Source organism: Schistocerca piceifrons, chromosome 2 (genome assembly GCF_021461385.2).
Source record: "Schistocerca piceifrons isolate TAMUIC-IGC-003096 chromosome 2, iqSchPice1.1, whole genome shotgun sequence".
Taxonomy (NCBI): Eukaryota; Metazoa; Arthropoda; class Insecta; order Orthoptera; family Acrididae; genus Schistocerca; species Schistocerca piceifrons.
The window spans coordinates 264233094-264248628 of NC_060139.1; the positions used below are offsets into that span (position 1 = coordinate 264233094).

The window sequence follows — 15535 nt, forward strand, 5'->3', positions numbered from 1 at the left end:
TGAAAACATCATAAAGGAAAGTGTAGAATGCTTGGATAAAAACATTAAAACCCAAGCTACTGAATGTATGAAGGGGAAGGATGAAATTAAAGATTATTGCAAAGGAATGTTCCGTGAATATAGACAAGAGACTAAGGCAGAAGTGGAAGATATTAGAGAGACCACTGCTAAGATCGAGAATAGGGTAGGGAGTTTAGAAAAGACAGTACAGGGTAAGCAGTTTACTGCATCACCAGTAATAGTGCAGATAAGGGATGGTAGTAGTTTCAATAATATAGTTTTTGATCCTTGTGGAGATGTACATCCGTGTCTTTTGTAAATAGTTTGAGAAGTCAGTTTACTACAGATTGGACAGAAAAGGACAAACTAAGGAGGGCAAGTGCTTGTTTAAAAGAGGAAGGTTTAGATTGGGGAGCTGATGCACCAGAAAAATATGAAACATTTGAGGATTTTGTGTCAGCGTTTTTGAAAGAATACTGGTCGAAAGAAAAACAAAGTGAGGTCATAGAAGCTTTTAAGAAGGCCCCATGGTATGATAGGAGTAGTAGGGAGAATATGAGAGAATATTGTGAGAAATGGATAAGTAAACTAAAACATTTCTGACAGCCCATGGAGTGACAAGGATATTATAGAAATATTGATAGGGAAGTTGCCTCCTAATAGAATATATGGGTTGATAGGAAATTTTAGTACTATCACAGACTTTCTGAACAGAGTGAGGGATGTGGATAGGTGGCAAGTGGGCTGTTCATTTAATGAAAATAGACATGTGGATGGTCATTATGATAATCAGGATAGAGTAAGGAGAATGAACCAAGTAAATGTTAGAGGTAGGGGAAGAGGCTGAGGAGCTTTTAGAGGAAATAGCCAAGGTTATCAGACAGTAGGGGAATCACGAGAGGGAAACGGGACCCCACTGCAGTGAAGGCCCGTGCTGAGGCGGGTCAAAGGTTAGGGCCTATTGAATTTTCAAATCACCATGGTAATATAAGGGATACAGTGATGGGTAATAGTATTAGTAATGATTATGGTGATAGGGTGTGTAGTCATCATGGTCTGGTGATGGAAGAAATTGGACCTGAGGTTAATGGTGAAAGTGGTAAGGAATTAGGGGATTCATGTATGGAGAGATTTTCCCAGATGTATGAGGGAGTCAAAGAATATGAAAGGCAGCTAAACGGAGCGATAATTGAAAAGAAATTATTTCAAAATGCAAGTGGTAATAATGAAAGGGAGAGTATGAGTAATGGTTGCAGTATGGGAGGAGAGAAAGAAAGTAGTGAAAGGGGAGCTTTCCATGCATGTGATGATTTAAGGAAAGATGCTAAGCCAAGAGAAAGGTCAATTTCTGAGGTCAATGGAGGGGTGATGAATACACATGCCTTGAACCATAAAGAGAAAGTAAGTAATGAAGAAAATGTCAATGTTTTTATTATTCACAGAGATGTAGGAATAGCAGGTGATGATGAGGAGGAAGTAGGTGTTTGTGCTCTTCAGAAATGTTTAGAAGGAAAGGAAAGTTCAAAGTTGAATAGTGATGACTGGGCTCATAATGAAACTGAGTAGAATTTGTTATGTGAAGAAAGTAGTGATGAGGGTGATAGGATTAAGCAACGTTTTGTGAGAATTGGAATGTATGGTAGGGAAGAAAAAGCTCTTTTGGATACAGGTAGTGAAATTAGTGCTATTGCTGAGAGTTTATTGAATTACATAAAGGAGCATAATCTAGTGATGAATGTACCAGTAGTAGGTTTGAAGATAGTGGGTGCTACAGGGAAATTAAGCAAGGTAATTAAAGACCAAATAATTTTGGAATTTGAGATTGGGGGCATAGGTTTAGTGCATAATATTTTTGTAGTACCTGGGTTAACAGTGAATATTATATTGGGCATGGATTGGTTGACAGAGTGCAAGGCAGAGATAAATTGTGGAGAGAGTTTTGTTAATTTTGAGGGTGATGGGTCAAGGATCAGTGTGAAGTTTGATGGATTGGTGATAGATAAGGACCGATTGTTAGGGTATTTAAAAGTGAAAATGATGCCTGTAGTAACTAATTTGGGTGATGATAAGCTGAACTTGGAGTATAGGAGTGAGGAGGATACAAGTGGACTTACGGACGAATTGAAGAACCAAATGTCTAAAGTTGAAGGGTTAAATGAATGCCAGAAAGAAGAACTGAGAGAAGTTTTGTGGATGAATAGGCAAGTTTTTTTTCTGACAGGCCAGGAAGAGTAAAGAATTATGAATGTAAGCTGGATATCAAACCACATGAACCTTTTTCGAAAAAACCTTATTCCATACCATTTGCACAGAGGGAGGTGGTAAATAATGAAATTGAGAGGATGTTGAATTGTGGTGTTATAGAGCGAGGGAAGAGTGAATATAATTCACCTCTGGTCATTGTGGGCAAGAAAGATGGTAGCGTGAGACTAGTTATTGATGCCAGGATGTTAAACGAAGTGGTAAGGAGAGAAACTGATAGGCCAGAGAGTATGGAGGGGATGTTACAGAGGTATCACAAAGTAAACTATCTTAGTAGTCTCGATCTGACCTGTGGATACTGGCAGGTGCCACTTGCTAAGGAATATAGGAAGTATACAGCATTTTTGGTAAACGGGAAGTGTTATCAATACACTGTTGTCCCATTCAGGCTGAATATTAGTGTGTCTGTTTTTATACGAGCCCTTGATCAAGTATTAGGACCAGAGCTGAGTTGAAAACTGACAATATATGTGGATGACCTATTAGTTGCCACTGAGTTATGGGAAGAACATTGTTGTTTATTAAATGAGCTGTTTCATGCCTTAAGGAAAGGGGGCATGACCCTGAGACTCAAAAAGTGTGAATTTGTTCGCAAAGAGATAAAGTTTATGGGTAGGATTTTGTCAACTTCTGGTATTAAGATGGATCCAGACAAAATGAAAGCAATCAAAGAGTGTCCATCCCCAAGAAATAGAAAAGAGTTGATATCATTTTTGGGTATGTGTAATTTTTACCAGAATTTTGTGCCAGGGCAAGCTTTTAATGTCCCATGTGTGAACAAATTATTGAGTCCTAAAGTGAACTATGTTTGGACAGAAGAGTGTCAGAAAGCCTTTAATGAACTTATGGAAGTTTTGAAAGTGGGAAAGATTTTACACCATCCGGATCTTAGTAAACCATTCTGTTTGGGGACTGATTCGAATTGGTACGGTATTGGAGTGGAACTGTTTCAAAATTTTGGGGATGAGGAAAATGAAGATCATAGGACCATAGCTTTTGCAAGTAGGTCATTGACCAGGTATGAGAGAAATTACACTGTGAGTGAGTGTGAAGCATTGGCAATAGTTTGGGGATTTCAAAAGTTCGGAGATTACCTATGGGGGAATAAAACTATCATAGATACTGATCACAGAGCCCTTATATTTTTCAAAAAGTTTCGGCTGGTACATAGACGGTTAACAATATGGACTTTGTTCCTACAACAGTTTCCTTTTGAGACAAAGTATATTAAAAGTACACAGAAGAAAGTAGCAGATGCTGTATCTAGGTTACCACTGAGTGAAAGTAATGATACAGGGTATGATGTTGATGAAGAGCATGTAAAGTTGTTTTATATAAAAGGTGTTCTAGGAGAGAAGAAAATTGAAGGTATTTGCAAAAACATGAGAAGGTATCAGAATCAGGATGAAGTGTGGAAAATGGTGAAGCGTGAACTGGAAAGGAAAGATAGTAACAATAAGTTGCCAAAGTATTACAAAATTCAAGATGGAGTGTTGTTTAGACGAACTGATGAAAATTCAGAAGATTGGAAAATATGTTGGCCCTGTGGATACATAGATGAGATAATAGACTATATTCATTTGAGTTTTGGACATGTTGGTGCTAAGAAGTGTATACAGAAATTGAGTGAATGTGTATCTTTTGACAACATGGTAAAGAGAGTGAATAACTGTATTAAGACACGTGACAAATGTCAAAGAGCCAAAGTTACTAACCAAACATGTAGGCTCCCAATGTAAAATATTAAACCGAATGATGTAATGGAACTGTTATCGGTGGATCTTTATGGTAAGTTACCAAAAACCAAGGGAGGTTTTTCATACATTTTTGTAGTTTTGGAGGTGTTTCCTAAATTTATAAAACTTTATCCGCTACGTAGAGCTACTGGAAAAGCCGTTTTGAGTAAATTGGAAGGTGATTATTTTGTGAAGTTTGGGAAACCTAAGGCCATATTATCCGACAATGGGTCACAGTTTGCATGTAAGAAGTGGAAAGAAGGCCTTACCAATCAAGAAGTTACAGTAATTTACACATCAACGTGTCATCCACAAGGGAACCCAGTAGAACGTTATATGAGGGAGATTGGCAGATTCTGCCGTACTTATTGTAGCAATAACCACAGTTCATGGGGAGACATAATAGAAGACATTGAGGAGGTAATGAATACTGTTGTTCATGAGGTAACGGGGTTTACTCCTCAGGAGATTATCAAGGGGAGAGACAAAAAAGACTGGTGAAGGAAAATTTATCTTTCCCTGCCAAGGAAAAATTGAGTTGGGGTGAAAAGAAGAAAAGAGTAAGAGAACTGGTAGAGAAGAAACTGTTGGAAAGAAAAAAAAGACATGATGATAAGGTGAAGGGTATTGATATAAGGATAGGAGATTTGGTTTTGGTCAAGACATATGAGAAGTCAAAAGAGATAAATAGTGAGATTTCTAAATTTTTTGATGTATACAAAGGACCATTTGAGGTGGCTGGTATACCCCACCCGAATGCATTCTATCTGATTTATCCCAAGTTCAAGAAGAAATTTGCCCTTAAGAATGTGGTTGATTTAAAACCATATAAGGCAAGAACAACACACTAATACATTTGCCCACTTGCAGTTTTCAGAGGAAATAAATTTCAGTGTAACCAGTGTAAAGATTTGATTATGAACTGTAAATAAGAAGTGGTTTAAGAATAATTTCTTGTATACCATTATATAAATTTTTTTTTGAAACCAGATAGTTTTTTTTTTTACATGTTTGATGATGTGAAGAGTCAAGTAGTTATCAGATTCAAGTAATGAAATGTGAGTTATTATAGTAGACTGTGGCTTTGCTTACAAATTCTTCCAAAGACACTCCAGTGTGTGTGACGATAAGTAGTGTGTATACAACTGTCAAGAATCTAGCAAGATTTGTCTGCAGCAGCATTGTATAGGTTTACTGTAATTATTTGTTCATCCTAGAATTCTGTTTGTGCTGTAACTACCACCTGTCTTAGTTTTAGTATTTACTATATGAAATATTCATTTGTTAATTTGATTTGCTTGCTTTATGTCAGCATTCTCAAAGAATTGTGTAAAATGCTGTTTCAGTGTTGTTAAGTTTATTTGTATTGTTATATGATGTATCCAGTTATTCATGTCAAATAGTCTGAATAGAAGTTTGAATACTTTAGGGCAATATATATACCCATGACATGACCTAGCTTTATGATGTTGGTTGTCTCACATGAGTCAATGACATTTTATCTTGAGAGGTTCCTGGGAACATCTCATGATAAAATGGGGGGGGGGGGGGCATATGTGAAGGCATTGCTAATTACGCATGTTGTTGTTGTTGTGGTCTTCAGTCCTGAGACTGGTTTGATGCAGCTCTCCATGCTACTCTATCCTGTGCAAGCTTCTTCATCTCCCAGTACCTACTGCAACCTACATCCTTCTGAATCTGCTTAGTGTATTCATCTCTTGGTCTCCCTCTACGATTTTTATCCTCCACGCTGCCCTCCAATGCTAAATTTGTGATCCCTAAATGCCTCAAAACATGTCCTACCAACCGATCCCTTCTTGCAGTCAAGTTGTGCCACAAACTTCTCTTCTCCCAAATCCTATTCAATACCTCCTCATTAGTTACGTGATCTACCCACCTTATCTTCAGCATTCTTCTGTAGCACCACATTTCGAAAGCTTCTATTCTCTTCTTGTCCACAGTAGTTATCGTCCATGTTTCACTTCCATACATGGCTGCACTCCGTACAAATACTTTCAGAAACGACTTCCTGACACTTAAATCTATACTCGATGTTAACAAATTTTTCTTCTTCAGAAACGATTTCCTTGCCATTGCCAGTCTACATTTTATATCCTGTCTACTTCGACCATCATCAGTTATTTTACTCCCTAAATAGCAAAACTCCTTTACTACTTTAAGTGTCTCATTTCCTAATCTAATTCCCTCAGCATCACCCGATTTAATTTCACTACATTCCATTATCCTCGTTTTGCTTTTGTTGATGTTCATCTTATATCCTCCTTCCAAGACACTGTCCATTCCGTTCAACTGCTCTTCCAAGTCTTTTGCTGTCTCTGACAGAATTACGATGTCATCGGCGAACCTCAAAGTTTTTACTTCTTCTCCATGAATTTTAATGCCTACTCCGAATTTTTCTTTTGTTTCCTTTACTGCTTGCTCAATATACAGATTGAACAACATCGGGGAGAGGCTACAACCCTGTATCACTCCTTTCCCAACCACTGCTTCCATTTCATGCCTCTCGACTCTTACAACTGCCATCTGGTTTTTGTACAAATTGTAAATAGCCTTTCGCTCCCTGTATTTTACCCGTGCCACCTTCAGAATTTGAAAGAGAGTATTCCAGATAACATTGTCAAAAGCTTTCTCTAAGTCTACAAATGCTAGAAACGTAGGTTTGCCTTTCGTTAATCTTTCTTCTAAGATAAGTCGTAAGGTTAGTATTGCCTCACCTGTTCCAACATTTCTACGGAATCCAAACTGATCTTCCCCGAGGTCCGCTTCTACCTTATTTTTCCATTCGTCTGTAAAGAATTCGCGTTAGTATTTTGCAGCTGTGACTTATTAAACTGAAAGTTCGGTAATTTTCACATCTGTCAACACCTGCTTTCTTTGGGATTGGAATTATTATATTATTCTTGAAGTCTGAGGGTATTTCACCTGTCTCATACATCTTGCTCACCAGATGGTAGAGTTTTGTCGTGACTGGCTCTCCCAAGGCCATCAGTAGTTCTAATGGAATGTTGTCTACTCCCGGGGCCTTGTTTCGACTCAGGTCTTTCAGTGCTCTGTCAAACTCTTCACGCAGTATCTTATCTCCCATTTCGTCTTCATCTACATCCTCTTCCATTTCTATAATATTGTCCTCAAGTACTTCGCCCTTGTATAAACTCTCTATATACTCCTTCCACCTTTCTGCCTTCCCTTCTTTGCTTAGAACTGGGTTGCCATCTGAGCTCTTCATATTCATACAAGTGGTTCTCTTCTCTCCAAAGGTCTCTTTAATTTTCCTGTAGGCAGTATCTATCTTACCCCTAGTGAGACAAGCCTCTACATCCTTACATTTGTCCTCTAGCCATCCCTGCTTAGCCATTTTGCACTTCCTGTCGATTTAATTTTTGAGACGTTTGTATTCCTTTTTGCCTGCTTCATTTACTGTATTTTTATATTTTCTCCTTTCATCAATTAAATTCAATATTTCTTCTGTTACCTAAGGATTTCTATTAGCCCTCGTCTTTTTACCTACTTGCTCCTCTGCTGCCTTCACTACTTCATCCCTCAGAGCTACCCATTCTTCTTGTACTGTATTTCTTTCCCCCATTCCTGTCAATTGTTCCCTTATGCTCTCCCTGAAACTCTCTACAACCTCTCGTTCTTTCAGTTTATCCAGGTCCCATATCCTTAAATTCCCACCTTTTTGCAGTTTCTTCAGTTTCAATCTGCAGATCATAACCAATAGATTGTGGCCAGAATCCACATCTGCGCCTGGAAATGTCTTACAATTTAAAATCTGGTTCCTAAATCTCTGTCTTACCATTATATAATCTATCTGATACCTTTTAGTATCTCCAGGATTCTTCCAGGTATACAACCTTCTTTTATGATTCTTGAACCAAGTGTTAGCTATGATTAGGTGTTGCTCTGTGCAAAATTCTTCAAGGCGGCTTCCTCTTTCATTTCTTCCCCCCAATCCATATTCACATACTATGTTTCCTTCTCTCCCTTTTCCTACTGACGAATTCCAGTCACCTATGACTATTAAATTTTCGTCTCCCTTCACTACCTGAATAATTTCTTTTATCTCGTCATACATTTCATCAATTTCTTCATCATCTGCAGAGCTAGCTGGCATATAAACTTGTACTACTGTAGTAGGCATGGGCTTTGTGTCTATCTTGGCCACAATAATGCGTTCACTATGCTGTTTGTAGTAGCTAACCCGCACTCCTATTTTTTTATTCATTATTAAACCTACTCCTGTATTACCCCTATTTGGTTTTGTATTTATAAACCTGTAATCACCTGACCAAAAGTCTTGCTCCTCCTGCCACCGAACTTCACTAATTCAAAGCTGCATGTCCTCGGGAAAAATTACGGCTGTAGTTTCCCCTTGCTTTCAGCCGTTCGCAGTACCAGCACAGTAAGGCCGTTTTGGTTAATGTTACAAGGCCAGATCAGTCAATCATCCAGACTGTTGCCCCTGCAACTACTGAAAAGGCTGCTGCCCCTCTTCAGGAACCACATGTTTGTCTGGCCTCTCAACAGATACCCCTCCGTTGTGGTTGCACCTACGGTACGGCCATCTGTATCGCTGAGGCACGCAAACCTCCCCACCAACGGCAAGGTCATGGTTACGCATATAAAATTTTTTTTCGTGATTTTCTTTAGATTTCTATTCTTTTTCTTTTGTTCATATGGGCATTTCTAATTGTGATTATGTAATATTCTACTGTGGTTTTTAAATGTAAAGATGTAATTGTGATTATTTCGTTTGCCAATGGATAAATATGTTTCTTGCTTTGTACCTGTGGTAAAGTTTCTAAAGTTCTCTTTTGGAATATTATTAATTGTGAAAAATGCAGTCAATAACATTTATAAAGGTTTATGTAATTTACGATAACGATATAACATGTATAGACAGGGGACAGCGATGGTGATATCGAGAGTTGAAGGGTTGTTGTGTAGTAGAGGGGATGGGGGATGGTGTGTCTGTGAAGCGTGCGCGGGAAAAATGGTACTGTGTTCCATGAAAAGCATACGTAATTGCATGGACAGTGATACCGAACTATCAGATTGTTAATTCTCTTTACCACTACGGTATGTAATGCCATCGCCAGCGAATTTTAAGATCAAATAAACCGGACTGTGAAAGTGCCGCTAACATTACTTTGTTATGGGCGACACGAACTGTGCCTTTATTCGAATGAACTTTGCTGGTATTGGTTTTGGGTGGTGGAACTGTTGTATATCACATTCTATCAAGCCATGAAAGTGAAGGCTAATTAACTGTCCAATATAAATGGCTTTCAGTGACGTTGTCGAAGTTTGAAATGCGAGAACAGAGTGGACATTGTTTACGGTGTGCTTCACATACATGAACAATTCTATGAACTGTGTATTTGTGGCTAAGACTATATGAATGTGATTAACCAGCGGAACTGCCTGTATCCTGCTCTCATCATCGTAACCCGCCGACATCGTGCTGCCTAACGCAACGCTTCGTACGCAACAAAAAATTAAGGGCTTTCGCTGAACGCTATCCCCTGACTAGAAACTTTCTTTCTCTATTAAAATTTTAAGAATTACAGACTCAGTTTAATTAAAATCTTTGTTTAGTTTGTTTGCTTTCTGCTAACGAAAATAAAATTACAATCAGTGAATTAAAAGTTGCCTGGTAGTCATTGTTGAAACACCAATAAAAATAAACTTCTTCATCTTATTAGGACTAATTCTCCTTGCATGTCAAAATTATTGTAGTTATTTTATGTAGTTTTATGTATTGTTATGAGACTAGATATATGACAGTAACTACTAAGAGTATTTTGTCGCGAAATATTGCTTTGCGCTAAAATTACGGCGACTGCCATAATTGCTTGCGTGCTGACCAATAATGTAAAAGCTGCTATTCCCGTATTGGTGCTTTTCCTGACGTGAGCGGGAATTATAAATGTCAGCTGTCAAATCACGTAGTGACTCTTTACCCAGTAATAAAAGTTTTTTGATATTGTATTGCTACGAGTCGTAGTATTAAGAGACACTGGTTATACTCAAAAGTGGGTAGATGTATGGTGAAACCCCCCAGTGTTCATGCGATTGTTAACAGTATTGTATGTGATTCACGAAATTTTGTCACTTTTTCTAATTCTTTTGAAGTTTCAGAGAATATATACACAATTTTGTCGGTTCAGGTTAATTTCAGAGCAGTTTCTCGTGAATATTACAGTTTTCAGTTCATAAACAAAGTGGGATCGTGACCAATTGAGAAGTATAACAAAGAGTGTGGTTTTCGGACTAGAATTTTGGATGACTTCACAGTTCAGATTTTGATAATTATTTTTCCTGTGGGTTGAGGTCATCACAATGTATGCTACAGATTTTGGTTGTTACTCTTTTAGGAAGGCTGCCTTTATACTGATTTCCACTACTGTACCTACTGGAGCGATATGTAGGGGGTTGTAGCATATTCCTAGAGTCATCATTTAAAGCCGGTTCTTGAAAGTTTACTAGTATACCTTGTCTGATAGACGGAAACTATCTTCAAGAGTCTGGCAAGTGCCTGGGAAATTACTCTAACATAATATTTCTTACGGGTTCTGTCTAATTTCGAAGAAATATTGCCGACATATGGGAGGAACACCCTGGACTTGATAGTTCCTTCTCCTCGTGATCTGGTGAGTGGTCACGTTTCTTCCTCCTTAAAGCTATCCTGTTCTGATGTGGAGAACATCTATTATCCTTGAACACAGGTCTCCGTTAGACGTACCTTGTGTCCGTCGGTACCATCCTTATATCCGGTTCCTTCACAAAGTTACTCGGCACTGTCTAACTCGCTACTGGTTACGGTTTCTGTGGCGGAGGCAGCGGCGCCTACTACGTCACTCCTCGCCTGAAACAGCACTGCGCGGTTTCCCGAACGGCTTCCTACGCGGAGGCCCGCCTAGAGCTGTCCCTTACGTGACGCATCGCCGACTGGGCGTTGGCGGACTGTTTACTTCTCGCACGGCCACTCAGCCCGCATGTGTGTCATCTGACTCACCACGGCCCGGTGGGAGAGGCGCTTCCGCAAGGAGCGGAACTGATGTCAGGCTGACACAACAGATATCTCCTGCTATCTCCTGTGTCAGTTAAGTCATGGTCCCAAAAGCAGCTCTTCAGGGCACTCACCGGCCGCCAAATATGGCACAGTTACAGAAATACGATATTTCTATCGTTCTACAGAATGTAACCAGCACACTGACACAAAGTTAGAGACGGGTGTTCCAGGTGAAACCTGCCACCCAGAGCGGGAACTGTATACACACATTATTTTAGAAAAGAAGAAAGATTGTTTGTCGTCTTTTAATGGCGAAATCACTCAAAAAAACCAGAAATTTCGTTTCCCCACTTTCTTCTCATTCAAAATTTACACTGAATCACCTACGAGAGTGTTAAGTCCCTAAATATCAGCATAATCTTCATTATGGGCTAGGCCATGTGACCTGTTCCGATATTGCAAAATTCGTAAATTGAATAAAACTCCAGGACCCGATGGAATCTAAATTATATTCCATACTGAATTTGGGGCTGAGTTCACCCTTCTTTAAACAATACCATACCGCTGATCTGTCGAACAAAAGTTCATGCCCAGTAGTTAATACAAAGCTCAGGTTAGCGAGAAGGATAGCAGGCGTGATCCACGAAACTACTGTCCAATATCCCTGACATCCATTTGTTGTAGAATCTTAGAATATATTCTGATTTCGCATGTAGTGGGGTATCTCTAACTTAACGACATCAACCATACCACGTAGCATAGATCCGAAACGTCAATCAGGTGAAGCCCAATGTAAAGTCCCGAGCGACTGGAAAAAAGCGCAGGTGACGCCTGTATATAAGAAGGGTAGAAGGACGGATCCTCAAAATTACAGACCAATATCCTCAACATCGGTTTGTTGAAGGATTCTCGAACATATTCTCAGTTCGAATATAATGAATTTACTTGAGACAGAGAATTTGCTGTCCATGCATCAGCACGGCTTTAGAAAGCATCGCTCCTGCGAAACGCAAGTCGCCCTTTTTTCACATGATATCTTGCGAACCATGGATGAAGGGTATCAGACGGATGCCATATTCCTTGACTTCCGGAAAGCGTTTGACTCGGTGCCCCACTGCAGACTCCTAACTAAGGTACGAGCATATGGGATTGGTTCCCAAGTATGTGAGTGGCTGGAAGACTTCTTAAGTAATAGAACCCAGTACGTTGTCCTCGATGGTGAGTGTTCATGGGAGGTGAGGGTATCATCTGGAGTGCCCCAGGGAAGTGTGGTAGGTCCATTGTTTTTTTCTATCTACATAAATGATCTTTTGGATAGGGTCGATAGCAATGTGCGGCTGTTTGCTGATGATGCTGTGGTGTACGGGAAGGTGTCGTCGTTGAGTGACTGTAGGAGGATACAAGATGACTTGGACAGGATTTCTGATTGGTGTAAAGAATGGAATCTAACTCTAAATATAGACAAATGTAAATTAATGCAGGTGAATAGGAAAAAGAATCCTGTAATGGTTGAATACTCCATTAGTAGTGTAGCGCTTGACACAGTCACGTCGATTAAATATTTGGGAGTAACAATGCAGAGCGATATGAAGTGGGACAAGCATGTAATGGCAGTTGTGGGGAAGGCGGATGGTTGTCTTCGGTTCATTGGTAGAATTTTGGGAAGATGTGGATCATCTGTAAAGGAGACCGCTTATAAAACACTAATACGACCTATTCTTGAGTACTACTCTAGCGTTTAGGATCCCTATCAGGTCAGATTGAGGGAGGACATAGAAGCAATTCAGAGGCGGGCTGCTAGATTTGTTACTGGTAGGCTTGATTATCACGCGAGTGTTACGAAAATGCTTCAGGAGCTCGGGTAGGAGCCTCTAGAGGAAAGGAGGCGTTCTTTTCGTGAATCGCTACTGAGGAAATTTAGAGAACCAGCATTTGAGGCTGACTGCAGTACCATTTTACTGCCGCCAACTTACATTTCACGGAAAGACAACAAAGATAAGATAAGAGAGATTAGGGCTCGTACAGAGGCATATAGGCAGTCATTTTTCCCTCGTTCTGATGGTGCATTGCGTAGTATGTATGTAGATGTAGGTAGACATGACATTCTACCAGGCAGTTAGGTTGATGCAGTATTTCTCGATTTCCGAAAGACATTTGTCTCAGTGCTGCACTTGTGCTTGTTATCAAAAGTACTTTCCTGTGAGGTACCATGCCTGTTTGTGACTAGACTGGGGAGGGTTCCTTGGTAGGGAGGGAGGAGGCATCATGTGATCTTGGACGGAGAGTCATCGACAGATGACTTTAGGTGTGTCCCAGTGAAGTGTGTTGTGACCCTTGGTATTCATGTTGTGTGTTCATGACCTTACAGACAGTGCTTATGCAGATGATGCCGTTATCTGCATTGAAGTACTGTCTGAAAAAAAAACTGCACAAATATTCAATCAGATCTTGAAGAAAATTCAAAGCTGTGCAAAGATTGTCAACTTGCTTTGAAAGATCATAAATGTAAAATTGCGCACTTCACAAAACGGAAGTATCCTATGACTAAAATATCAGTGATTCGCAACTGGAATCGACAAACCCCTATAAATAATTGAGCGTATCACTTTGTAATGATGTGAAATGGAACCTTCTCACGTGCTCAGTCGCAGGTGAAGTTGGTTACAGACTTCGGTTCGTTGATAGAATATTTGGGAAATGCAATCAGTCTACAAAGGAGATTGCTTAAAAATTACTGTTCCGGCCCATCTCAGAATATTGTGTGGGACCGATACCAAGTGGGACTAAGAGGGAATACTGAACGTACATTGAGAAGGACAGTACAAATGGTCGCAGATTTGTTTGACCTGTGCGAGAGAGTCACAATAATGCTGAAGAAACTGAACTGGCAGTCACTTGAAGATAGACGTAAACTATCCAGAGAAAGCCTGTTTACAAACTTTGTAGAACCGCCTTTAAGTGATGACTCTAGGAATATGCTGCAAACCTCTGCTTATTGTTCACATAAGAATCCAGCTCTCCATATATGAATGGAACGGGAAGAAAAAAATGGTTCAAATGGCTCTGAGCACTATGGGACTTAACATCTGTGGTCATCAGTCCCCTAGAACGTAGAACTACTTAAACCTAACTAACCTAAGGACAGGATTCGAACCTGCGACCGTAGCGGTCACGCGGTTCCAGACTGAAGCGCCTTTAACCGCACGGCCACACCGGCCGGCCGGAACGGGAAGAAAGCCTAATAAAAGATACAATGGGAAGTATGCTCTATCACACACTTCAGTCGTTTGCGGAATATTGACATAGATGGAGATATAACAGCCTACCTCTCTCTGGGGCGCCCGACACTACTTCTTCCTGAGGGGTGTAACGTAGAGATAATTTTTGTAGCCTATTGGCCCCTCTCAGCTCATATTGGAACAATTTATTTTGATACTCACTAATTTCTGTTGCTACATTGTGGATGGCTGGTCGTTTCCTGGTGTGGTCTCTTTCGGAACAGCGTTAACTGCATGCAAGAATCTGATTTCTGCAGGCCTGATCTGGGATTCATCACGGCGTTTTCCCGCCCATGTCTCACTCCTGTACGAAACGGCTGGAAAAACCATTGCTTTATAGAATTTTCTTTCTGGTGTATCTTTTCGGCATCCTACTAACTGTATCACAAGTTTTAAAGAGAATCGAAGCCGGTCGTCAATGTCAAGGTTATAACAGGACGTGAAGTTACACGCAGCGTATTTGGAGTGTATGACATGTGCGTCGTCTGGCACGATCCTAATGCAGAGTGCTCTGGGCAGAGTGCTAATGGGCTGTTGTTAAAGTGTTCTCAGTCGAATCCGCTTTAGCTACTAAGGAATTTACGTGAACACCAACTGAAGTAAACCCTATTCTTAAACGTTATATGCTCTTTCAGTAACATGGGAAATACTGTATGAACAAATGATACACAACAGTTTTTGTTTATTCGCAGAACTTCCGTGCATAACCTACAAACGAAGATGACGGAAATGATGTCAGGTTGCCGAAGTGATGCTGCAGAGCGCCCCGAATATCTCCAACCTCGCTTACGTCATGATGACCAAAACGGCTTTTTAAGGCATTGTCTGACTCGTGACACAAGATACTCGGAAATAGTATAATGTCAGAGACAGCAGGGTTGGGCTCTCGTGTGGAGCACTGCCTGATTATCACCTCCAGCCTGGTTACTCATACAATGGTCAGAAATGTGAATGAAAAGTCCTGACAGTGTATCCCGGAAATGATAATATAGCTGGGGTGGTAATCATTAAAACTAAGGCATTTTACTTTGCGTTAAGATCTAATCACGAAATTACAGTCACCAAATTTCACCTACAAAGCCAAAACATTTTTTTAACTCCAACCTACATAGGAAGAAATTACCATCGTCATAAAATAGGAGAAATCAGATATCGCATTCCAAGATTAATGTGTTAATATTTCTCACATGCTGTTCAAGAGCAGAACGGTCAAGGAATAATCT

At 40.0% G+C, this 15535-nt stretch overlaps 1 protein-coding gene across 1 annotated transcript in view; it reads left to right on the forward strand.

Moving 5' to 3' along the window:
• The window catches only part of LOC124775315 (adhesion G-protein coupled receptor G2-like), a 147816-nt gene that overhangs the window by 89925 nt on the left and 42356 nt on the right, over positions 1-15535 (forward strand). The gene's annotated exons all lie outside the window — the stretch shown is intronic.